The sequence below is a fragment of the Amblyomma americanum genome, chromosome 6 (genome assembly GCF_052857255.1).
Source record: "Amblyomma americanum isolate KBUSLIRL-KWMA chromosome 6, ASM5285725v1, whole genome shotgun sequence".
Classification (NCBI taxonomy): domain Eukaryota; kingdom Metazoa; phylum Arthropoda; class Arachnida; order Ixodida; family Ixodidae; genus Amblyomma; species Amblyomma americanum.
In genome coordinates, this window is record NC_135502.1 from 71,051,098 (window position 1) to 71,073,010 (window position 21,913).

Sequence of the window (21,913 nt, forward strand, 5' to 3'; positions counted from 1 at the left end):
CTTCGATGGTCGATGTGGACACGCACGTCAGAATGCCATTCTTGAAGTTGTCAGACTTTTACAGGGGGAGGAAACTGCAATGCATGTGTAGGAGAAGGAACAGATAATTTGTGAGCGCAGCAATCGTCAGTGTGCGCGAGTGCTTCTTCCTAAGATCAATGTGTTTATTGCGCTGCAGTAATGTCTTAAGGAATATCACCCTACCCTAGCCGACCACAGGAATACTACCCTGCCCTAGCCGATCAGCAAACTCAAGAATATGTACACATGGGCCCAAACACCGGCTCTTGTTGGCATTTATAGCCTTGGTGGGTCTCCATATGTACACTCATGGATAAAAGTTCGCGGGGACGGGTAAATAGACTGGGTGGGTATTTGGTCAGTGGGCAGGAACGATGGATGCGGAAAATGTGAAAACCCGAAATGGTTGCTCGGATGAAAAATAAGAATTAATCGATAACCAATCAATCAAGTGAACGAGAAAACAACAGTGGCGCCAAATTTGACAGGAAAGGCAACAAGTGTCGAGGAGGCGTCAACGCTTTCACATTCTTTTAGTGCGGGCAACCGCAGTGATCTTTTTTTCCTTTTTCAGCCGAGACAAGACCACTTTTCTTGGATCATGGGCGATGTAGCTAGGAACTGGAGCCAGAACAACGCTGAACAGCATGCGTCAGCAAGCTTGAAAAAGGCACATAACAGTAAATAAATTGATCATTTTCATTTCAATTCTATGTGGTTTTGTGCATGAATTACTCTGAAATGCAAAAAGCTTGTGTTAATCTACACGCGACCATTGAGCATTTTTGTGCATTGCCTACTCCAGAATACACAAAGCCTGTGTTAACTGACAGGTGCCACAGTAACGACTACGGCACAGCATACGAGCGCTACACAAGCCAGACTACAAGAGACAAGACAAAATACAAGACTAGTGACTACTGAAATTTTCTGTCTTAGAATTCTGTTGTGTGTTCTGACTGGGTTTTGAGGAGATTGGAATAAAAATCGAGGAAATCTGATAGATATTATCTACAACTTCATCGTCATCTTCATCGCGCCTTCATCGGCAATGTCATCGTGTCAAGTCAGTGGATAGGTATAAAAACCCGGTCCGCAATAAAGCGTTCGTTCTTGTTGAATGTTCTTTAGACACACCCCGGTATGACAGCCATGAAAATAACCGCGACAACGCTGTTTTGGAACCCGGGAATGGATTTCGCCGTAGCACGACTGGTGAACTTCTGTTCTATTTGCGCGAAGGCCGCGGCGATGAAACGAGGACAGATAACTCTTCGCACCGAATACCACGGCCCTTATTGCACCGTCCAGCAAACCTTCCCTGTCAATTAGATCCTGGAGCCATTCACCCCCTCTTCGGACATGCGCCATCTCGTCAGGGTGGCTGCTCTTCTCTCCCGTTGCAGTTGTAGCGAACCACAATGGCCGCATCTGCTGCCGCCCAGAAAGATGACAACGAGGACGTAGCGCTGCCGCACTGCTCGTTTCGGTGGTTAGACTGGCTGTCGTTGGCGTTGGCTGCCGTTCCGTTTTCGGAGAATTCCGTCCCCTGTTCATTTGTGGTTAAATCTCCTTTCAATAATTTAAGCTTTTGGATTCTACCTCAAAGCCAAGTCAAAAGTCAAAGGCCAAGGCAAAAAAAAGCTCGCTTTTCTGTGCTTTTTAGATTTCGCTCCTGCCGTGCACACTGTATTCGCTTGCTTATATGTAAGGAACTAGTAACCCAGACATCTAAACTGTCTGCTGGAAGAACGTCCAGTACTTCCTTTCCGTACGGTTCATGATGCTGATGTGTTGTTGAGGCCATTCGACCGTAGTGTTAGTATTATAACGCCGACGCCTGGTAGCTCACAAGCGCTCCCCTCGCTGGTCACCTTAGACCCACGGGTCTAGTAGATTCGGGTTCTCCGCCCAACCCAGATCAAACCAATCGAACATCATGCCACAAGATACCACCGGGATCATTGCTGTAGCGCGCAGCTACATGCATTCTGGCGCGTCGGCCGCCCGTTCAGTAGCTGTGACAGCACCTAGCGCACAGACCTCCCTCAGGCACTACCGCCTTAATCTGAGGCAGCAACACTGGATGGTGATCATGACCTGGCCAAGAAGGCCGATTGATTGATTTTCGGCCGCGCACATGCCACGTTCAACGTGAGGACATGCACGGTCAACATGGACACCTTGAAATCAAAACCCAGACATCTAAACTGACTGCCTCCTGGAAGAACGTTCAACCATCTTCTCTTCCGTAGGGTCCATTACACTGATGCGTCGTTGAGGCCATTCGTCCGTAGTGTTAGTATTATAACGCCCCCGCCTGGTAGCTCACAAGCGGTCCCCCTCGCTGGTGACCTTAGACCCACGAGTCTCTAGTAGATTAAAATTCTCCTCCAAACCCGGACTCAACCAATCGAACATCATGTAACAAGATATCACCGAGATCATCTATAGCGCGTAGCTACACGCATTCTGCGCGACGGTGTTGACCGCCGAACAGCAATCGGGGCTGCTCAGATGGCATCGACTGAAGAACTCGGAAGGAGTGCGTTTAGACCATCAATGTGGATTCACAAATGCAGCGGAACTGATGTTACCTATGGAGTCTCCGGATTGAGTCATAGCCTGGCATATAACAAACATGCCGCTCAACCCGGAGCGCTCCTGTCAAGGGGCTGCTCTGATGGCATCGACTGAAGAACTCGGAAGGAGTGCCTTTAGACCATCAATGTGGATTCACTCATGCATTGCAACTGATGTTACTTATGGAGGCTCCTGGTTAAGTCATAGCCTGGCTTATAAGATAAAAATGCGGCTCAACCCAGGGGCGCTGCTCTAGAGGTGCGGCTCAGATGGCATCGGCTGAGAATGTGGACTCACACATGAAGCGGAACTGATGTTACCTACGGAGTCTCCGGGTTGAACCATAGCCTGGCATATAAAATAAAAATGCGGCTCAACCCAGGGGCGCTGCTCTCAAGGGGCTGCTCAGATGGCATTGACTGAAGGACTCGGAAGGAGTGCCGCTTGACCGTTAATGTGTATTCACTCATGCATTGGAACTGATGTGATCCATGGCGTCTCCGGGTTGAGTCGTAGCCTGCCATATAAAATGGAAATAATTGTCTATAATTTAACTGAGCATTTGACTCTGACTAAAGTTGAGCTTGTCCTTGCAACTGAATCTTTACTGCTCGCCCTTGCCCACCCAGAACACATTTTCATGGAATGCCGATCCATTCCAGCCTCAGTTCTTTTTTACTGGTCACACAGTGGGTTTCTTGTTTTTGCACTTTCCACCAGCTAACATCATCACTAATGTCTTGACTGCGATTGTCTCGACAGCTGGGCAGCAGCCTGAATTGCCCGAAAGGGTGAAGTAGGAGCGTGTAACGGAGTTCATCGACTGCACACGAGATAACCTCACCTTCATGAGCTGAAGGCCCGCTTCGAGAAGGACGAAGACAGCGAAAGTACGTGTAACGTTTTCTTGCTTGGCTGTGCATGCTTTCGCATTTGCTTCTCATTATTGCGTGGAGTAACTTAATCTGCTGTGCTGATGCACATGCAAGTTCGGTTGACTCAAACGCTGATGTTACACATTTTACAGCCATTTTGGCCCGATTGAGGAACTTATAGAATTTTTTTGACTCACTTCAGAACGTATGCTTTTGGGTCTGCACTCGTTGGGGTCTTCCTAAACCTGCTGAAGTCTGGAAGCCATTGAGCAAAGCCCAATTGATTCGAGCAAAAGTTTTATTCCGGTGCTCATGATGCATTGCACAGTTACAGTAGAGATTATAGTAACAGTATATTAACACATTCGCGAGGTCGAGATGAATGGAGGAAGAATAAAACCAGGGTGGAGATATCACCTGAGGCATCAGGGGGTATAATTCAGCAAAATACGTCATCTTAGGACGACACTGCACGCTATGGCCAGTGCGACCGATGAGGACGAGCTGCGAGGCAAGTATTATCTGATGATGTTGTTCTTGTTGCCTCATAAGCGATGGCACATACCCACGGTGGTGGATTGGCCAGGGTTTGGTACACATCCAAACAGGAGAAAAAGCCATCCAAGCTTATCTCAAGCGGCTCATAAATAAAAATCGAGGAACCTGTGGAATGAAAAATGAGTAAATGTGATATATCCACAGCTTCATCGGCTTCTTCATCGCGCCTTCATCGGCAATGTCATCGTGCCACGTCAGTGGCTAGGTATAAAAACCCAGCCCGCAATAAGGCGCTCGTTTTGTTTTACTTGAGACACACCCCGGTATGAAAACCATGAAAAGCACCGCGAGAACGCTGTTTTGGTACCCGGGACTGGATTCCGACGTAGCCCGACTGGTGAACTCCTATTCTACTTGTGCGCAGGCTTCGGCGATGTCACCAGCACAAATACCTATGGCGTGGCCAGCCACTGAGGAAAGTGGAGCCGACTGCACGCAGATTTCGCAGGCCCGCTGCACGGACAAATAGTCTTAGTTGTCGTAGGCTCAGACAAGAAATGAATGGAAGCGATTCAAAGAACATGTCACTTCGCGAACAGCGGCCGAAGCGCTAAGAGCAATATTAGCACGCTTCGGCCTTCCAAATAACGGGATACAACTTGTGGGTAAAGTTTTTCGCGAGTTTCTGGCACGGAACAACGTGTCAACTCACGACAGCTTCTTGTCAACCACTATCGAGTGGGTTAGCTGAGTGAGCTGTGCGTACTCTCGAGGAACAGCTGAAGAACAAAAAATTAAAGTGGGACACTTTGTCGACACAAAGTGCGGTGAGGCGAAAGCCTTTAACGCGGTGTTGCTGATTGTGTGACTGATTTGTGGTTAAGATGTTAAGTATGCAATTGGTTGCGAATCATAAATGCTGGAGAAACTGGGGAGAGTTTGGGAGGCATCCGTATGATTCGACGCCTGTCTGCAAACACTCTCCAGCGTCCTAGACAAGGAGAACTACATATGCGTGGGCAGGAAGTATCGTAGTCGTTAGCACGCTGGGCTGCGGTAAGGAAGCATGATTGTTCGAATCCCATCATGCACAAAGATTTTGTTTCTAATCGAGTTGAAAAGCGTAACGTACGGACGGACGGACGGACGGACGGACGCGAGCATGAGCCATTGAAGTATTTCGCCTTAAAACCGAGGAACAGACCTCAAAGTGCGCATAGCTCGGTTTTTTGCCGATATCGCCGAACGCCCCTCAAGTAAGGCAAGTCCCCGGTGGAACACTTATTACGGTACCAAACAAGGACAAAGCTGGACTGCATCATGTTAATGAGTCAGTAGAAATCCAACAAAGAGCTGGTGGCTGTATGTTCGAGGCAGGTGACCCAGTCTGGATGCAAGATTTTCGAACTAGTCGCAGGTGGATACCAGGCGTAGTGCAGGATAAACTAGGGTCCAGGATGGTCACTGTTTAATCAGGGGAAGGAATTCAGCGGCGACAATTGGACCAGGTAAATATATTTAGGACAACATCTTAATAACCACTGCCGGCGATCCATATATTACTGCCGATAATGAATTTGCCGGAATTCTCTCCACTTTTCACAAAATATGCTCTTAAAAACCCTTCGTGTGTCATACTAATAAATAATGCTACCTTTGATATCTTACCCATTTTTATTTCTCTGGGAGTCGCTTCTATCTTATGTTCTACATTGACTGATCAATACCTTTTTATAGCAGTATATATAGCGCCCCGTGAGGATATCGAAGGACCTGTGGTTTGCTTACCACGTGTATACCGACTTCACACACTGATAAAATCATTTGCGCGATTTTAATCCGAAAAACAGACTAAGGGGCGGCAATATCTTTTACTCTAGAGGAATTAATATTCAAGCTTTTGCGGCCTCTAATTACAATGCTCGATTTAAATAATTCAGACTCTACCAACCTATGAAACTCCGCAATCTTCAAGCTGGATTGACCTCAGCTTGTATTCTCCTAATTTACTTACAAAGGCTATTATTATTGGCAAGTTACTGCTGATTCATCGCTTTCGAGCACAGACATTGCATACTCCTTTGTTTCCCAACCCTCATCGCCATTCAGGCGGGTCATCATAGCCAGCTCCAGTCGTTTAATTTCCGAGTTAAATTCTCTGCCTAAGTTGTAGTGTTTTTATAATCATCAGTTTCCTTCAGCACGAGCCCTTGATCATGTCCTAGCAAAATTTAACGAAACCTTCATAAAAATTTACAAGAAAAACTTGCATTTTACTTGTGAAGACGACCACGAAGTGGGCAGTGGCGCGAGCGGGAGCGCTCTGCATCTGTCACGTCATACTGTATTCATGGGCGTGCCGTCTCGTGACATAGGGTGTGAGGTGCGGGATAATATTCGCTATCCTCGTCATCGAGCTTGGCCGCCTGATCCTGGAGTCGTCGTCGGCCGTGTGTTGCCTGTCCGCACCTCCCGGCCGAATCCCACTCCGGCAGACCAGATCCAATGTCGTTGTTCACCCCAGATCTTTTCCAGCCCAGACCTGACGACACGATTAACTGACGACGTCATCGCAACCAGACCGTATGACCTCATCGACCCGAGAAGCTGCCGACAAATTTTAATGCCCTGCTGAAATCGTTGGGTGCGTTCACGGGCCTCCGCAGCTGGCCCTAGGTGACCTGTGGCCCAAAAGCTTCGTGTGTCCGGGTTCATCCTATCATCTTGTTGTCCACAATGGCAGCAAGCCCTTCTTCGACGCCCATCGTCCCGTCCTCCGTTTCATCGTCTTTGCCTTCTAGTTCGCACGATCGGGACGATCGCTGGGTGGCACCGAGTCGTGTCACAGACTAGAAGACGACGAACTGGGCAGCGACTTGAGCGGAAACACTTGTGCCAGGTCATCCACCATTAAATCATGTCATAGCCATCTGTCATATTATACTCTATTCACCGGCTTGCCGTCACGTAACAATACTGTAACGCACTAGACGACAAAGTGGGCACTGGCACGGCAAGGAGCGCGCGCACTTGGCCCACCTACTTTCATTCCACCATAGCCATCTCTCATGAATAGTGTTCTATTTTAATCGGCCTGCCGTCAAGTAACAACTGGTGTGAGGTGCGGGGTGATCATCGCCATGCTGGTCCTGAATCCGGTGTGCTGCGTCTGCCGTTGCCATCGGCCTTGTGTGTATGGTCCGCGCCGCCCGGCTGTGCCCCAGCCCACCTGACCAGAACCAACCTCTCCGTTCGACATAGCGCCGTCCCCCGCACCGACCACAAGATACAACGAATTGATACCACTGACCACACTCCAAGCGACCCGACCGACCAGAGACACGTGATCACACAGCCCTCCTGCCCATGCCTTTTGGTGTGCCCATTGGCCTCTGCCGTCGGCCTAAGGTGACCTGTGTGCCAGAAGCTTTGTGGACCAGTGCTCATCTGATCCTCGGCAAGCCCCATATATTTTCTTCGTCGAACCTTCATGTCACGCCCATAGTCAAGTCTCACATTTCATTGTCACTGCTATTCTTCTAGGCCGTATGATCGGGACGATCCCTCGGTGGCCCCGGGTAGAGTCAAGAGCTAGAAGACAACAAAGTGGGCAGTGGCGCGGCACGGAGCGCTCTTGTTAGGCCCACCGGAATTAAATCGCTCCATGGCCATCTTTCATGTAGTCCTGTCTTCATCGGCTTGCAGTCACGTAACAATATTCTCAAGTGCCTCCTTACGTTCCAGCCTGGCGTCCTTCCCGTCGAGTGTGCTGCTACTATTGCTGTATAAGCGGTCACATTTTCCGTGTGTGTCGCCGGCGGCATCTAGATTAACAGCACGGTAATACTCCCTTAGAGAGTACCCGTTATGGTTTCCTTCCATGTAGCTTGGTAGCTTGACAGTACTGTGGTTTCGTCACTCGCCGACGTCAAATGCACTTGCGCCTGCCTGAATGCGGTCAAATGCTTCTGAGCAGACCTGGGCCATATGTCATCACTTTCTGGCGACCCAGCCAGAACCTTCAGTTATAATACCTGAAGCTTATAGTGTAAGCATGCGGCATTTAGGACTCAGACATGACCATCTGCGACTACGACCTGTCCATTTTGAATAAAATATTTACCAAACAGCCTTGCAATACAAGCCCAGCGCCTCAGTGGATCAAAATGAATTGATTTTCCAGACGGACTTCGGCACTTCCGTCACGTGATTGAATCTTTCGTGCAAAGTCGCTCCAATGCCAAACGTGCATGACGTCTGCCACGTGAGTGCGTTTGCCCTTTTGTCATGTGCCCGATGACCATGCTTAATTGAGGTCCGTTATCGCTCTACACGGGTCCGATGCCTTGCAAATATGGACTTGTGTTGTTACTTGTGCCGCAGTAATTTTCGACAGTAAGGCAATCTGTGGCGTTAGCGTGCATGCAGCGTGCGCAAAGAACGATCGACACGTTCGGTGTCTCGGAAAGAAAAGCCCTTTACATTCCCCGCGGCCCCAGCGTGGGGCCTCTCCGAGCAGTATTCCTCTTGCGGGCTATATAGTCTGCACAGTTTCATTCCTCTCACAGTTGCAGTCAACTTTACCGCCAGATTCCTGATGTCACTCCTTCCACCACATCCACATTTATTGGAAGCTCAACATTTATTGGAGTCCCGGTAGCCGCGGCTGGTGAGCCGGCGGAGCGGGATGTTGACGTTGCTGGCCTGGTCGGTTGCTGAAAGTGTTCTGGACTGCGCGAGCCAGGTCGCGCTCCGAGCTTCGTCTTCATCAGCGGCGAAGGCGATACCAGCGCCGCTGCAAGACTGCTGAGGAGGCCCCACGATGTTTAGTGCGAAAGCCCTACTTAACACGGTCCCAACCAAGAACCTTGTGTGAAGCCTCGAAGTAACTCGGGCAAGCTCGGGTTAGTTCGGAAGCCAATGGGAGGAGGCTCAGGAAATTTCGGAGAAGCGGCGCTTTAGTTTTAGGTTGTAGGCCAAACCTAGCATAGCAACAACACATGCAGGAATAAAATATATACTGTGGCGACTGGCTTCTGCTCTAGCGGCGGCGCGAAGAGGTCAGCGTAACCTCGGTGAGGGATTAAACTGAGTATAGTATCGTCGCATGACGTGCCGACGATACAGCCAAGCAAAATAATGAACCGACCAAGCTAAACACACGTTTTCTCACGTCTACTAGGTTTAACGACGTCAAAATCCTTCCACATTTCTTGTTGTAGGCATCCTCGGTCGGTCCATGCCCAGCTCGCCTCGCTGGCGCCTGAAAGGACGTGCTCGCTTCATCGCGACTTCTTCGCTGAAAGGGATCTCGCTCGCCGTCGCCGTCGTTTTCTTGAAGGCAGGAAGTCGAGTCGAGGAGAGTTTTTCGGCTAACATACGCAAATATAATGCAGTCATTATTTCCAGATCGTAAAAGAGCTGATCGCCAGCCACACGGCGACGCCAGTCATCCGAACGGCTTTCAGCGGTGTCCGACAATGCGACTCTCACATGTGCCGGCTTGCGTCGGTGGCCGGTGTTCGACCACCAAGAGTGATCTTTTGTTCCGGTGCCCTTCGGCTGGCGGGCGCCTCAACATGGTGAGCCAGCCACCTACAAAGGCCCTTGCCTTTGATGTCGTCGTCCCTGAGGGGCCTAGTCCGGAGGATGTCGTCGATGCGACAGCCTCCGTAGTTCGTTTGGAAGAAGTTTACTGTGTCCAGCACTTCGGTGGACGCAACTACCAAGTTACCGTAAAGAGTGAAGCCGCCATGGCTGCAATCGTTGATGCGTCTTGCCTCATCATCGGCAACGAACGCGTCCCCATCGTTCCCCTGAGCCCCCAGGTGACTCAGGTGACTGTTCTTTTTCTGCCCGCCCGAGTACCAAGTGATGCCCTTGCCAAGGCTCTTTCTCCTTATGGCAAGGTGCTGCACATAAGTCGCGGTATCATGGGGTCGCGTCCCACTGTCACCACCGGGACGCGGTATGTCCGAATTGAAATGAAGCCCGAGTCGCCCGTGCCTAACTACATCAAGGTCGCTGGCCACCGCGTGACATGCGATTACAAAGGCATGCAGCGTGTTTGTCGACGTTGTGGCTCGACATCACACTTCAGAGCACAGTGCACGGCTCCGTTCTGCGCCCGCTGCGGCGTCTTTGGGCACCAAGGCCAAGGTTGTGTGCTGCCGTGTCGACGTTGTGGTGATCCACACGCTACCGTGGCATGCGCGATCAAGCCCTCGTACTCTGAGGCTGCGGCCCGACCTGCACCTCCACCGGCTGCACAGGCAGCCGATGAAGCCATCAAGGAACGCGGCGTTTCCGACACCAACGGCTTTGTGAGTGGTTCCTCGGCGTCTCTGAATGTATCGGTGGAGGAAGCGGTGCCTACGGCTGATGCGTCCAGTGATGCACCTCGCAAGCCGGCATTAAATGTGCCTGCTATGTCAGCCTCAGTCTCTCCAAGTGTACCTGCCGCTACGGAGGCCGAGCCCATTGCGCCCCTGCAGGTCTCTGATGCTGGGGACAGGCCGCTCTCGCAGCCTGCGAGGCAGCCCGCAGCCAGCGTTGTGGTTTTGAGAGACAACGCCAGTGTATCTGAGGCCGATGGTGACGAGAGCAGCTTGTCGTCCTCAGCTTCTTCAGTCAACCTCGTCATCGACGAGACTATCATCGTGCCTGGGCAGGAGCCGAGGCCGCCGTCGTCATCTCCTTCGTCATCGCAGTTTAGTGTCGGCACAAATATTTCGCCTGGGCAGGAGCCAAGGCCATCTCCTGACGTGGAATCTGTGCAGTCGCCGTCCTCTTCTGCATCGAGGATTAGTGCCAGCACTTCTAGTACTCTCTCTTCGGATGTTGAGATGGTCGCTTTGAGCTCCAGCTTAAAGCGTCCACATACGTCGACTACGGACTCGGACAACTCTTCTGGTCGGGCAAGGAGGCCTCGTGCCTCCTCTGGTCCGACTCTACGAAAACAGTGAGATGGTTTGGCGCCGTTCGTAGCGCGCATTGTATTGCTTAGACATCACAACTCGTTGTTTTTTGTTTTTTTTTTCATTACCAAAATGGCTACACTTAACATCATCACGCTTAACGTGCAAGGGTTTCGCAATGTTATGAAGGAGACCGAGGTGGTCGCTTTCGCTCGTTCATCGGGCTGCGATATCCTCTGCCTGCAAGAAACTAATTTTTTTCGCCTCAGTGACGTGTTGGAATTTAAGCGTAGGTTTGGTATCGATGCTTTCTTTTCGTACGCTAGCACGCGTTCTAGCGGAGTTGGCGTTCTTGTTCTGAACCGAATACTTCTGCGAGACCATCATGTTACCTACGATGCGCTTGGTCGCGTGCTGGCGTTCGACTGCACGTTTAACTCACTTCGTCTGAGACTTCTTTGCATCTACGCACCTGCGCATTCTAATTTGGTAAACTCATTTTATAAAAATCTTGATGTGTATTTTCTTGGAGGACGAAACGTTGTGATGTTGGGCGATTTCAACTGCGTGCTCGATACGGTCGCTGATGTGCAGGGCCCTGGCAGAGGCAGACCAAGCTGGAATGCGCGCGAGTTGCGCCGCCTAGTCAACCAGTTTCTGTTAACAGATGCTTATGAGCTCCTGCATGGCGGCGTCTTTGTGTGGACTTGGCGTCGCGGATTGTCGTCAAGCAGGCTAGACAGGGCGTACGTACCGACGGGCCTTTCGAGGACAGTGGGTGCTGCTAATGTAATTACGCTGCCATCCTCACCAGTACACATATCAGACCATCGCCCCTTTCTTCTGTCGCTCGGGGTTCCGGCGGCTGCAGTGTCTCCTTTCAGACCATGGCGTTTGGATGTACGCATCCTTCACGATGCCAGCACGAGAGAAGGACTAACGCGGGCCTTGCGGTTTTCGGTTGTTGGGGCCGTGCCTGGTGACTGGGATCGTCTGAAGGAGCAGTGGCGTCACCATTGCGCCGCTTCTGGTCGAGCCCTTAGAGCTCGCGTCTCAGCTGAGGTTCGTGTTATGACGGCGAAGCTCCGTATAGCTCAGCGCACCCCGTCGCCATCGGCGCTTATGTGTGCATGGAAAGAGGAACTTTCAGAGCGTCTCCAGCGTCTTTTACGATCATCCTCTCTGACAGCGGCCGCATGGCGTTGTCGGCGCAATCCAACTTCTCATCCAGAGGTGCTTCGGTTTGCACGCCAGGAGCTGTTGTGCGCTCAAGGTGCCCCTGCTTTTACCTCTTCCGTCGGTGCTGTGGCCCAGCCAGTTGGCAGGAATTTCAGTGCGTTTTTCGTCCATTTCAGGGATATTGCTCAGTCGCATTTTTTGGTTCATCGCGATGACGTTTCCGCACACCCTTTTTTTGCAGGCTTGCCGCAGGTTGCGGATGAACTTCATGATGGCCTTATGGCTCCGCCAACAACAGATGAAATCAAGGAGGCGTTAGATTCCATGAAACGAGGCTCAACGCCTGGGCCAGATGGTCTTCCTGTGGAGTTCTATTTACAATTCTGGCATATAGTAGGCCCCATTTTCACGGAAGTGTTAAAAATCTGTTTCACTCGGAATGTCCTTCCTAATTCATTTAAAAGAGGCCGCATCGTTCTGATCCCTAAAAAGTCTTCTTTCTCGACATGTCCGGCAGATTGGCGCCCTATTACCTTACTAAATACAGATTATAAAGTATTAGCAAAATTACTCGCCCGCCGTTTACGGGCTCTTCTCCCGTCCCTCATTTCCTGCCACCAGGTTTGCTCCATTCCGGGCCGTGAAATACATAGTTTATCTTCTGTAACGAGAGATATCCTAGAGTATACTATACGGCGGCGCGCACAGGGTCTTCTTGTTTCTCTAGAACAAGAGAAGGCATTCGACTTTCTAGAGCATGAGTATATTTACGGTACACTGGATGCTTTCGGTTTCCCACCTTCTTTAGTGCTACTTATTAAAGAGATGTACAGAGATATTTCAAGCACTCTGTTCCTCGATGGCTGGGAAAGTACCGCATTTGATGTTGGCCGCGGCGTCCGTCAAGGTTGTCCGCTCTCCCCTCTTTTGTTTGTCTTAGCATTAGAGCCTTTCCTTTTGGCAGTCAATCACCATTCTCTCATTAGCGGTCTGGCATTGCCAGGCAGTGAGAGTGTACGCGTCACTGCTTATGCAGATGACATCACGCTATACTTAGCTGATGAACGCAGCCTGCTCGAAGTTTTAAACGTTTTTCGAGAGTACGCCTCCTTGTCGGGGGCTGCTCTTAATTATTCCAAGAGTCATTACTTTTTTGTAGGGTCACCTCAGAGACGTATAACGAGTACAATACCTTTGCAGTGGTGTGAGCAGATGCGCATTTTAGGAGTGACCTACGACTGTGCTGGAGTATGGGATGGTATGTGGTCTTCGGTCGTAGAGGGTATTACAGCTCGTGTGCAGAGGGCACAGACCTTTGACCTTCCTCTGCTTGAGAGGCGCTACCTGGTTCAGTCGGTCGTGCTGGGTGCCTTTTGGTACCTTTGCCACATTGTTAAATCACCCCTGCGCGTCATAAGGCGGGTGCAGACTACAGTTTTTTCTTTTTTTTGGTCAGGCGGAACCGAGCTTGTGCCTCGTGCTGTTCTTGGACAACCACGTGAGAGAGGTGGTTTTGCCTTCCCAACGTTGACCATCACGTCCTCACTGTTAGCATTGAAGTGCATGTTGCGTATCCTGCTGGGGGACGCGTCTCTGGCGCGAACCCTGGCGCGGTACTTTTTGGGCCCTTCCTTGCGCTTTTTGGATCCCTCGGCCCCAGTTAATCATGGTCCTCAATCAGAGAAGCCTACCGCTATATATACTACGGCAGTGGCCTTTTTCAGGCATGCAAGCGCAGTAGCACCTGACGTCAACATCCTTACAGACCGTGTCGTGAATATTATGGGCTCGCTGTTGTTGCCTGTTGTGCCGGCGGCTCGCCGCTCACCGATGCGCCGCGTTCAATGGGCGCGCATAACATCGACGCCTCTCCCAGACCATCTACGTGACTTTGTGTGGAAACTTGGTTGGGCAGTGCTGCCTACTTGTGATCGGCTGGAGCGGTGGGGCGTTTTACGCTCCAGTACCTGTCCGAATTGCCCGCTTCCGGAATCTAATCGCCATGCTACAGTCACCTGCATGGTAGCACGTGTCTTTTGGCGCGCCGTTCATGCGGGATTCCGTGGGCAGGGCATTTCGAGCTTTGTCTCCCGCGGCCGCTTCCCCAGCGGCCGTTTTGCTCGCCTGTTAATTGTTGCAGGTCTTTTTAGTTTATGGCGCAATCGATGCACCGCGGTCGCTGGTGGCTTTCGACGCCGAGCTGTGTGGCCAATACTTGGCCGTCTTAGAAGGGAGCTGATCAGTTTCTTGTCAGAGGAACTATTTTTCTTGGGAGAGGAAGAGTTTCTCCGGCAGTGGTCATGCCCATTCATTTCTGTTAACAATGAACGTCTTGTTCTGGTCTTTAGACCAAACTGGCGCTAGGGTCTTCTTCTTTATCCCCCCCCCCCCCTTTTTTTTTCCGTGTCAGATTTTTCCGGTATCACTCACTGTTAATAATCATGCCACGCCGCTTTAAATCGCACACAAGAAATTCCTGTTAGTTATTCAAAGGTGTTTTGGCACTCTAATTGGCTCGCCTTACATGCTGAGCGTCATGTCAACTTGTGAATGTCAAATGTATCCGGTAACCTTGGCATGTGTACATATGTAAATAAAATTTTTTCGAATCGATCTCTTACTTTGCTCCACCATCCCCTCCCAACGCGGGAGCGTTAAGTGAGCACCATAAATTGGAGACCACTCTCAATATTTTTCTAAATAACCAACACATGCGCCCATGGCACCACCTCCGAGACCTGAGCTCAAGAACTCCACCGTTCTTCCTCGTTACAGAGGCCCCCTCGTCCTATGGCGAGAAAGAAAGATTCGAAGTAATAAGCCGAGCGCTTCATCGGAGCTGCAGAGTGCTTCAGAGGTTTAGTGCGTTCTTTGGAAACCACGAGGAAAATTAACCATCTGGAAATGCAGATACAGCCACATGATCTCAGATTTCTCTCCAGATACTGGAGAAGTACCGCTTCCCAAATACTGGGAAAGTAATTAATGAGGCGATGACCTGGGCAAGAAGATTCCCGACGAGAAACCTCCTGACGCAGTTCCTGTGGTTCCTGCCCACGATTCGCTCAGAAACTCTTACGTCTTGCGTAGGAACGCATGATATTAGAGTGAGGATAAAGCGAACAGTACATATTATGATGATCTGGATTGTGTAGTCAGCGTGGGTGAGAGCCGACACCGAAGCGAGCCCAAGCCCGGTCATGAGAGGTAGACGCCTGCGCTCTTTGGCAACACGGTTATGGCAGTGCGTTGCTGCGCGCGGATACTACCGCAGTTTGAAACTCGGCGTTTGTTGCGTGCCCAACTGTCTCAGAAGAGATACTATGGCAGGAACGGCAAGAAGCGTCAGTTAACGGTTGGAGATCGTGCCCTCATTCTTTTGCCCAGTAGCCACAATAAACTACTGATTGAGAGGAAAGGTCCATTCGGGGTTTGTGGCAAAAAGAACAACTTGGATTATTGGATCCACTTGGGCCACACTAAGAAGCTATTCCACATCAATATGCTCAAAAGATACGAAGGCCGTGCGCCCCAAGAGACCGTGCAGGCGTCATCTTTCGTGGTAATCGAAGGAGGTGACTCAGAACAACTGCCTACAATTAGCACGGACCACGGTAAAGGAATTGAAGCCGTGCAGATCTCCACCAAGATCGATAACGACAAAGAGCAAGAGATTCGGAGCTTACTTGACACGTATGCAGGTATCTTTTCTGAGATTCCCGGGAAGACGCATCTAGTGGAGTGCCAACTCAGGCTCTCGACTTCTGATGTCGTGAATACACCACAGTATCCGTTGCCTTTTGCCATGAAGGAGGTCGTTGAAAAGGAGATAGACGAGATTATCAAATTAGGATTCATTGAACGTTAAAATCTCCAGACGATTCCCTCCTCGTTTTGAGTAAAAAGAAAGACAACACCTATCGGACTTGCATTAACTTTCGACGCAGCAATGATGTTCTTGTGTCAAATGCGGAGCCCATTCCAAGAACAGACGTAATATTTACCGAGGTTGGAACCAGGGTGTACTGTTCAAAATTTGACCTCGCTGAAGGCTACCAGCACGGATCTCACCCCGGTACACCAGCGCCGGTGGGGCATCGTCCCCAACGAGCAGTGCGCCAAATGCGGCGCCCTGGAAACACCGCAACATGAGTTTTATGCGTGCGTTGTCGCGAGATCGATATGGCGCCTCGTGTAGCGCATGTTTCATGTGCGTGTCGGTCGAAGGGCCAGGCGTCAACGAGGCCCCTTTGATAGTTTAGTGGTGTCCGCCACTATGTTTTGTGGCGTCGCCTCACGGAGGCTCGTCGAACCACCGCTCGGGCTATGTACCCAGCGCTGCAGAACCTGCGCCTCGTTATCTGGGGATAATTGTCTGGCCAGTTAACAACCCCAGGGCTAGGCGATGTTTCTGCGGCGCTGGCACATGATTCTTTGTAATCACCAACGGCAGGCTAGAAATGTGAACTTTACTACCCTGCCCTCCCCCCCCCCCCCCTTGTCTTTATATTGTCTCTGTCGCACATGTGACTACAATGTAATTTTTTGTGTGTGCCCCTGAATTTGAAGTTGTGAGGGCTCTCCCCCTTTTTCATGTATGAGAGTAATAAACTTCTCTTTGCTTTAGGATATTTTGGGTGAGGGGGAAAGGGATGAGAGCGCACAACCAATTTTAATGGCCGTCATCTCGGATTCAATAAACCGAAACTATGCCGCCACTTCGTCTCCTGAAATCATACTTGCACAGTTCCATCTCTAGCATCCACCATATTGCACCGTGACGTCATCATTGGCACACGGCAGGTGGTTGTTTCTACAACGCTATTGTAGATGGCGCTATAAGTCTCAATGCGAGATGCGCTGTTTTCTAGTCGCAGCTACAGATGGCGCTTTGAACTCGGGGTAATAGGAGACCTCACGAAATCTCGAAACGTGGTGAGTAGTTGCTGCCACAGATGCCGCTGTTATCAAGCAGACCCCACTAAATCTCAAAACGTGATGAGTAAGAGCTAACGCTCTTAAAAAAGCATTGTACGTGCGTTAACGACACGTTAAGAGATTCGAACTCGCCATCCTTTCTTACATCCGACGATGGCTCCGAATGACAGCAGTCTGCGGCATCATGCGGCCTATATGAGTGGTCTGAGCCCGGAGCTGTTCTCTCCCGCCAACAAAGCGTACGCCAGGCTACAAGAGCTGAAGACCAATCTGTCCCAGTGTGGAACCAACCTGAAAGCGCAATGTGTTCAAGGCAGCACGCACAGCTGCGAATTGCCGCGGCAGCTGCAACAAAGGAACCGAGTCTTGGGAATCATAGTCGTGAAGCTCATAGGACGTAACAATTGTGGCAAGCTCGCCGTGGTCTGCTTACGAAGTATCTTCGGAATGCATACCGGTTGCCGCATCGAACGCTCAGAGGTTCCCTTCCATTGGCTCCTGTTGAATCACCGATGCGTCACCGAGCTCCGGATGGAAGAATGGGGAATCTTTGATTACATCATTTACGGAAACGTTTTCTACGAGGATGTGGCTCAATGCACTGGCCTTTGAAACCTGCAGTTTTGCGTGCAAACCCTGAAGATGTTGACTTGCGAGCAGATGCTTGATGCGGTGCAGTCCCTGCCCATCCTCGAGGAGATCGCCATTAATGTTTTCGACGCCGGCAACGAATACAACATGACCACCCTAGCTCACGAAATCAGGACAAAAGGCAAGATGAACCGGATCGTGATCGGGAGGTTTCGTGCTGAGTCAAGCATCCGGTATGATCCACCAGGCATGTGGGGCATCACAGCAGCGCTGCGGAGCAACACGGTCATCAGCGACCTCTCCATCGAGGTGAGCTGGATGAAAGAAGAAGATTGCCGTCTTTTCTCGCAGGTCATCAAAGAAAACCGCACGCTGAAGTCGTTGCGCCTGTTCGGTTGCATCGAAAGGCCAACTTTGACCGTGGCTGAGATGGCCGGAGCGGTGAAGGACTCGAAGGCGCTGGTTATTTGAGATTTGACTCGATTTCTCATCGACCCCAGTGGAGCTTGGGCCCTGGCGAGGTCGCTGTCCACTGCCAAGAAAGTGGAGCAGCTGGAGCTCGATCGTCTCCTGCATACTGGTCATCACGGAGCAGAACAGTGGGCCGAGATCAGGATTCGAAACGGAAGGCGACTCATGCAACGAGGTTTTCTGGGCAATGCAGCCCTTTGTACACATTCTGCGCAATGTGAAGTCGTTTCGGAAGCTCAGAATCCCTTTATATGTCTCTAGAACGGAGAATGAGCGGGCGTGTTTCGACGCATTAGCGAATGAAGCCGCCGTCGGAAGTGTGCACTGGGAGTGAAAGATTAATTCTTGCCTAATCGACTCATGCAGCGCCGTCAGTGAGGCAGGCATTGGCGTCCAAGTAATAATCGATGACCTTTATAGAGACGACCAGCCGTTGGAGGGGGCAGCAGATTGGGCACAAGTTGTAAGGCTTCACCTGAGGGAATGGGAACCAGCGCCAACTGTTCGCCATTTAAGGCAGCTGCTCATATTCAACAGCCTGTCAACTCTGGCAGTGCATGTTTTTATCCCGATTAATACCGAGCAAGATGAAATTATTGCGCAGTTCCTGAGACTCACCAAGTCACTCAGCGAGATCACAATAACCTTCGAAGCGAAAAGGACGGCGTCAATGGTTCTGCTCGACGGACTCTCGCACAACACGAGCATCACGACACTCATCATTGAGGACTCGTGTACCAGCAGGCGAGCAGGGCGTTTTCTAGCAGACGCCGTCTGCTCGAGCAATAAGTTTCGGTCGCTTACGTACAACGTCAGCAGCGGGAATCCATCTCGAGCGTTCTTCACTACGCTCGCCAAGTCTATCCGGAACAACAGCACCCTCCTTTTGATGAAGACCGGTGATGTTACTGCTCCAACCAAGCTACTAGACCCTATTCATAACGTCCTAGCTCGCAACGAACATCTGTTGGTCCATACCGCACGATTCGTCAGCGGCCGCGCCTCCGGCAAAATTGGAGCACAGGCACTCGAGTTAATCGGCTCGGACCCCATGACCATCGAAAAAGTTCCAAAAATGTCGTCAGTGAATAAAAAGGCCGCCAACAGCTGGAAGACGTTTAAGTAACGAGCGTTAGCTTTATTGGCCATAAGTAAAACGAAAGTCTTTCCGCATCTAGCGGGGCCAATGAAGAAAACACTGAACGGTTCGGACCCGCCAACGTCTGGAAGACGAAGTAACGAGCGTTAGCTTTATTGGCCATAAGAAAAAACGAGTCTTTCCGCATCTAGCGGGGCACGACCACTATCGTGTCATTGCCTACGCCAGCCGCCTGCTCTCTCCCCCTGAACGTAACCATTCCATCACTGAGCGGGAGTGCCTTGCAGGTGTTTGGGCATTAACAAAATTCCGCCTCTATTTGTTTGGGCGGCCCTTCTGCGTAGTTACGGACCACCATGCCTTGTGTTGGCTCTCCTCTCTTAAAGACCCCACAGGACGACAGGGTCGCTGTGCCTTGCACTTGCAGGAATACGCTTTTACGGTAGTCTTTCGATGGCACTGCTCCGTGGGAGGCTTACCAGTTACAGCTGGACACCATGGCGGCGACGCAGCGATGGGACGCCAGCACGAGGGCTGTGATGCTCGTCTCCGAGCTGCGGGGCCGAGCGGCTGTTTCGGGTACGGTTTCATCCACCGAGTGATGGTTGTGACGTGTGGTTGATGTTCAGGTCGCACGACGCACGAAAAACAGCAATATTGCGACGAGGAAGACGAATCTGGCAGTGGCATGGGACGGAGCCCTAGCGCTAGGCCAGCGGCCATTAAAATCACCTTTGCCTTTGTTCATCGCGCCTCATTCGCCGGCTGACCGTCACGTAACATTTGGTGGAAGTTACCAAATTCAAACCCGGGCCCCAACCTGTATGTTCGCAGTGGTCGGCACCTCGCCGCCATTACCATGTCTTCTGGATCCGCCCCATCTCCGCCAGCAACGCAAGCCATCATATTGGCCCACCCCCGCGAACCAGGCACATTCTGCGGGACAGACGACGTTGATGTGGACGACTGGCTCGCCTTTTATGAGCGCATCAGTACCCATTACAGGTAGCACTCCACTCTGATGCTCGAAAACGTGATATTTTATCTGACCGGCACCGCGAGTGTGGTTTGAAACATTCGAAAATATTGTTAGGTGGCGGCCAGCCGAAGAAGGATACACGACGATCGATGGCAACGAGATGATTTAATGGCTGCTGGCTTAACGCGAGAGCCCACGCCACTGCACAGTTCGTCGTCATCATCAAAATACGACTTGAAATCGTGGGACGTCTGTCGGCAGAAGCGCCGCGACCTGTTCAGCAAACCAGCTACCGGCCTTAACTCGCCGCCACATTGTAGCTCGGCAAATGGTGTTCACTTCTCAACACTCAGAAAACGCTTGCATGATTGGCGCCATCGCAACTTCACCTATCCTGGGGTCCCTTGTCTTGCACTGCTCCCGTACCAGACGCCCTGTGGGCCTGTGTGAAAACTCCTGCCCAGCTATGCAGGCCCTTACGGTGTCGTACGTCCTGTGACCGCGGTGACGTACGCGATCGCACCGCTGCACCCACAGTCCCCGCCCACTCCACCCTGCATCGACATAGTCTTACTACTCGAACTCTGCCTTGGCCGTCTAGTGCTCCCCGGCACTATGCTTTTCGCGCGGGGGGAGGGGGGTGGGGGGTGGGTCGTGCTGCGTACGTTTGGCGGACGAAGAAGTGTTTCGAGAACGACGACAACGCCGTAGTGCGCTGCTGCGATATTTTGTGAGCGGTTCGGCTGTCTCAGGTCTATGGCCCTTTCCCTCGCTGAATACCTTTGCCGTCAGGCAACATTTAGTGCAGGTGGTGGGTAATCATCGGCATCCTGGCCCTCGAGCTTCGGCGTCGTGCGTCAGCCGTGGTCGTCGGCCGTGCGTTCTTGGCCTGCGTCGCCCGTATCTGCCCCAGCCTTTAAGACCTGAACCGACCTCGCCGTTGCTCCCCCGCCCTGATCACCCGACTCAACAAACTGGACTTGACCCCATGATCGGCACGACTACCGACCAAACGACCCGAGAAGCCGCTCAGAGGTGATGACGTCATTCATTGACAGGTGAGGCGGGCGCTTTCTGCGAACGGACACTACTTGCAGACACTTATCAGGCAAATAAGTATTTCGCCTTAATACAGTGTCCTCCTGCCCATGTCGTTCGCTGCTTCCAAGGGCCTACTTGCGTCGCCTCTTGGTGACCAGCGACTCGGAAGCAACATGGACCAGGACTCATTCGATCATCTCTTTTATTGTGCATGGCGGCCAGCCCTACAGCACCTGGTAGGGCGGTCTGCAAGACGGCGCCGGAAAGACAGCCAGCAGCAGGGGCGAAATCCCGGTTAGAGCAAAGCGCAAAGATCCGAAGAGGACACCTGACAGACTGCCGCCGTCCCGAACGAGGAATACCTCATCGTGGAGGACGCGCAACGGCCGCCCCAGTTATCAGGAATAGATAAGAGCCGTTGCCCGCCTCACATGGAAAGTGGTCGAAAAAACGAGTGAAAAATTATCGCGACCTGCAGCCCGACAGTGAGGAGATTTCGGGGGCAGAGAAGGCCTCGAGAGACGCGCGGCGGGTCAGACAGAGAGAACAGACACCCGCACCCTGACGATGGATAAGTTGTACCGCTGTTGTAAATTAATGTTAATAAATTGTGCTCTGCAATTGATATGGGTTCGATCACCGCTGGTTCGATCTGCCCGACAAAAGGCCGTCAGAACGCTGCACATATTTCGCCGAAATGCCCAGAACTGGTGAATGCTTT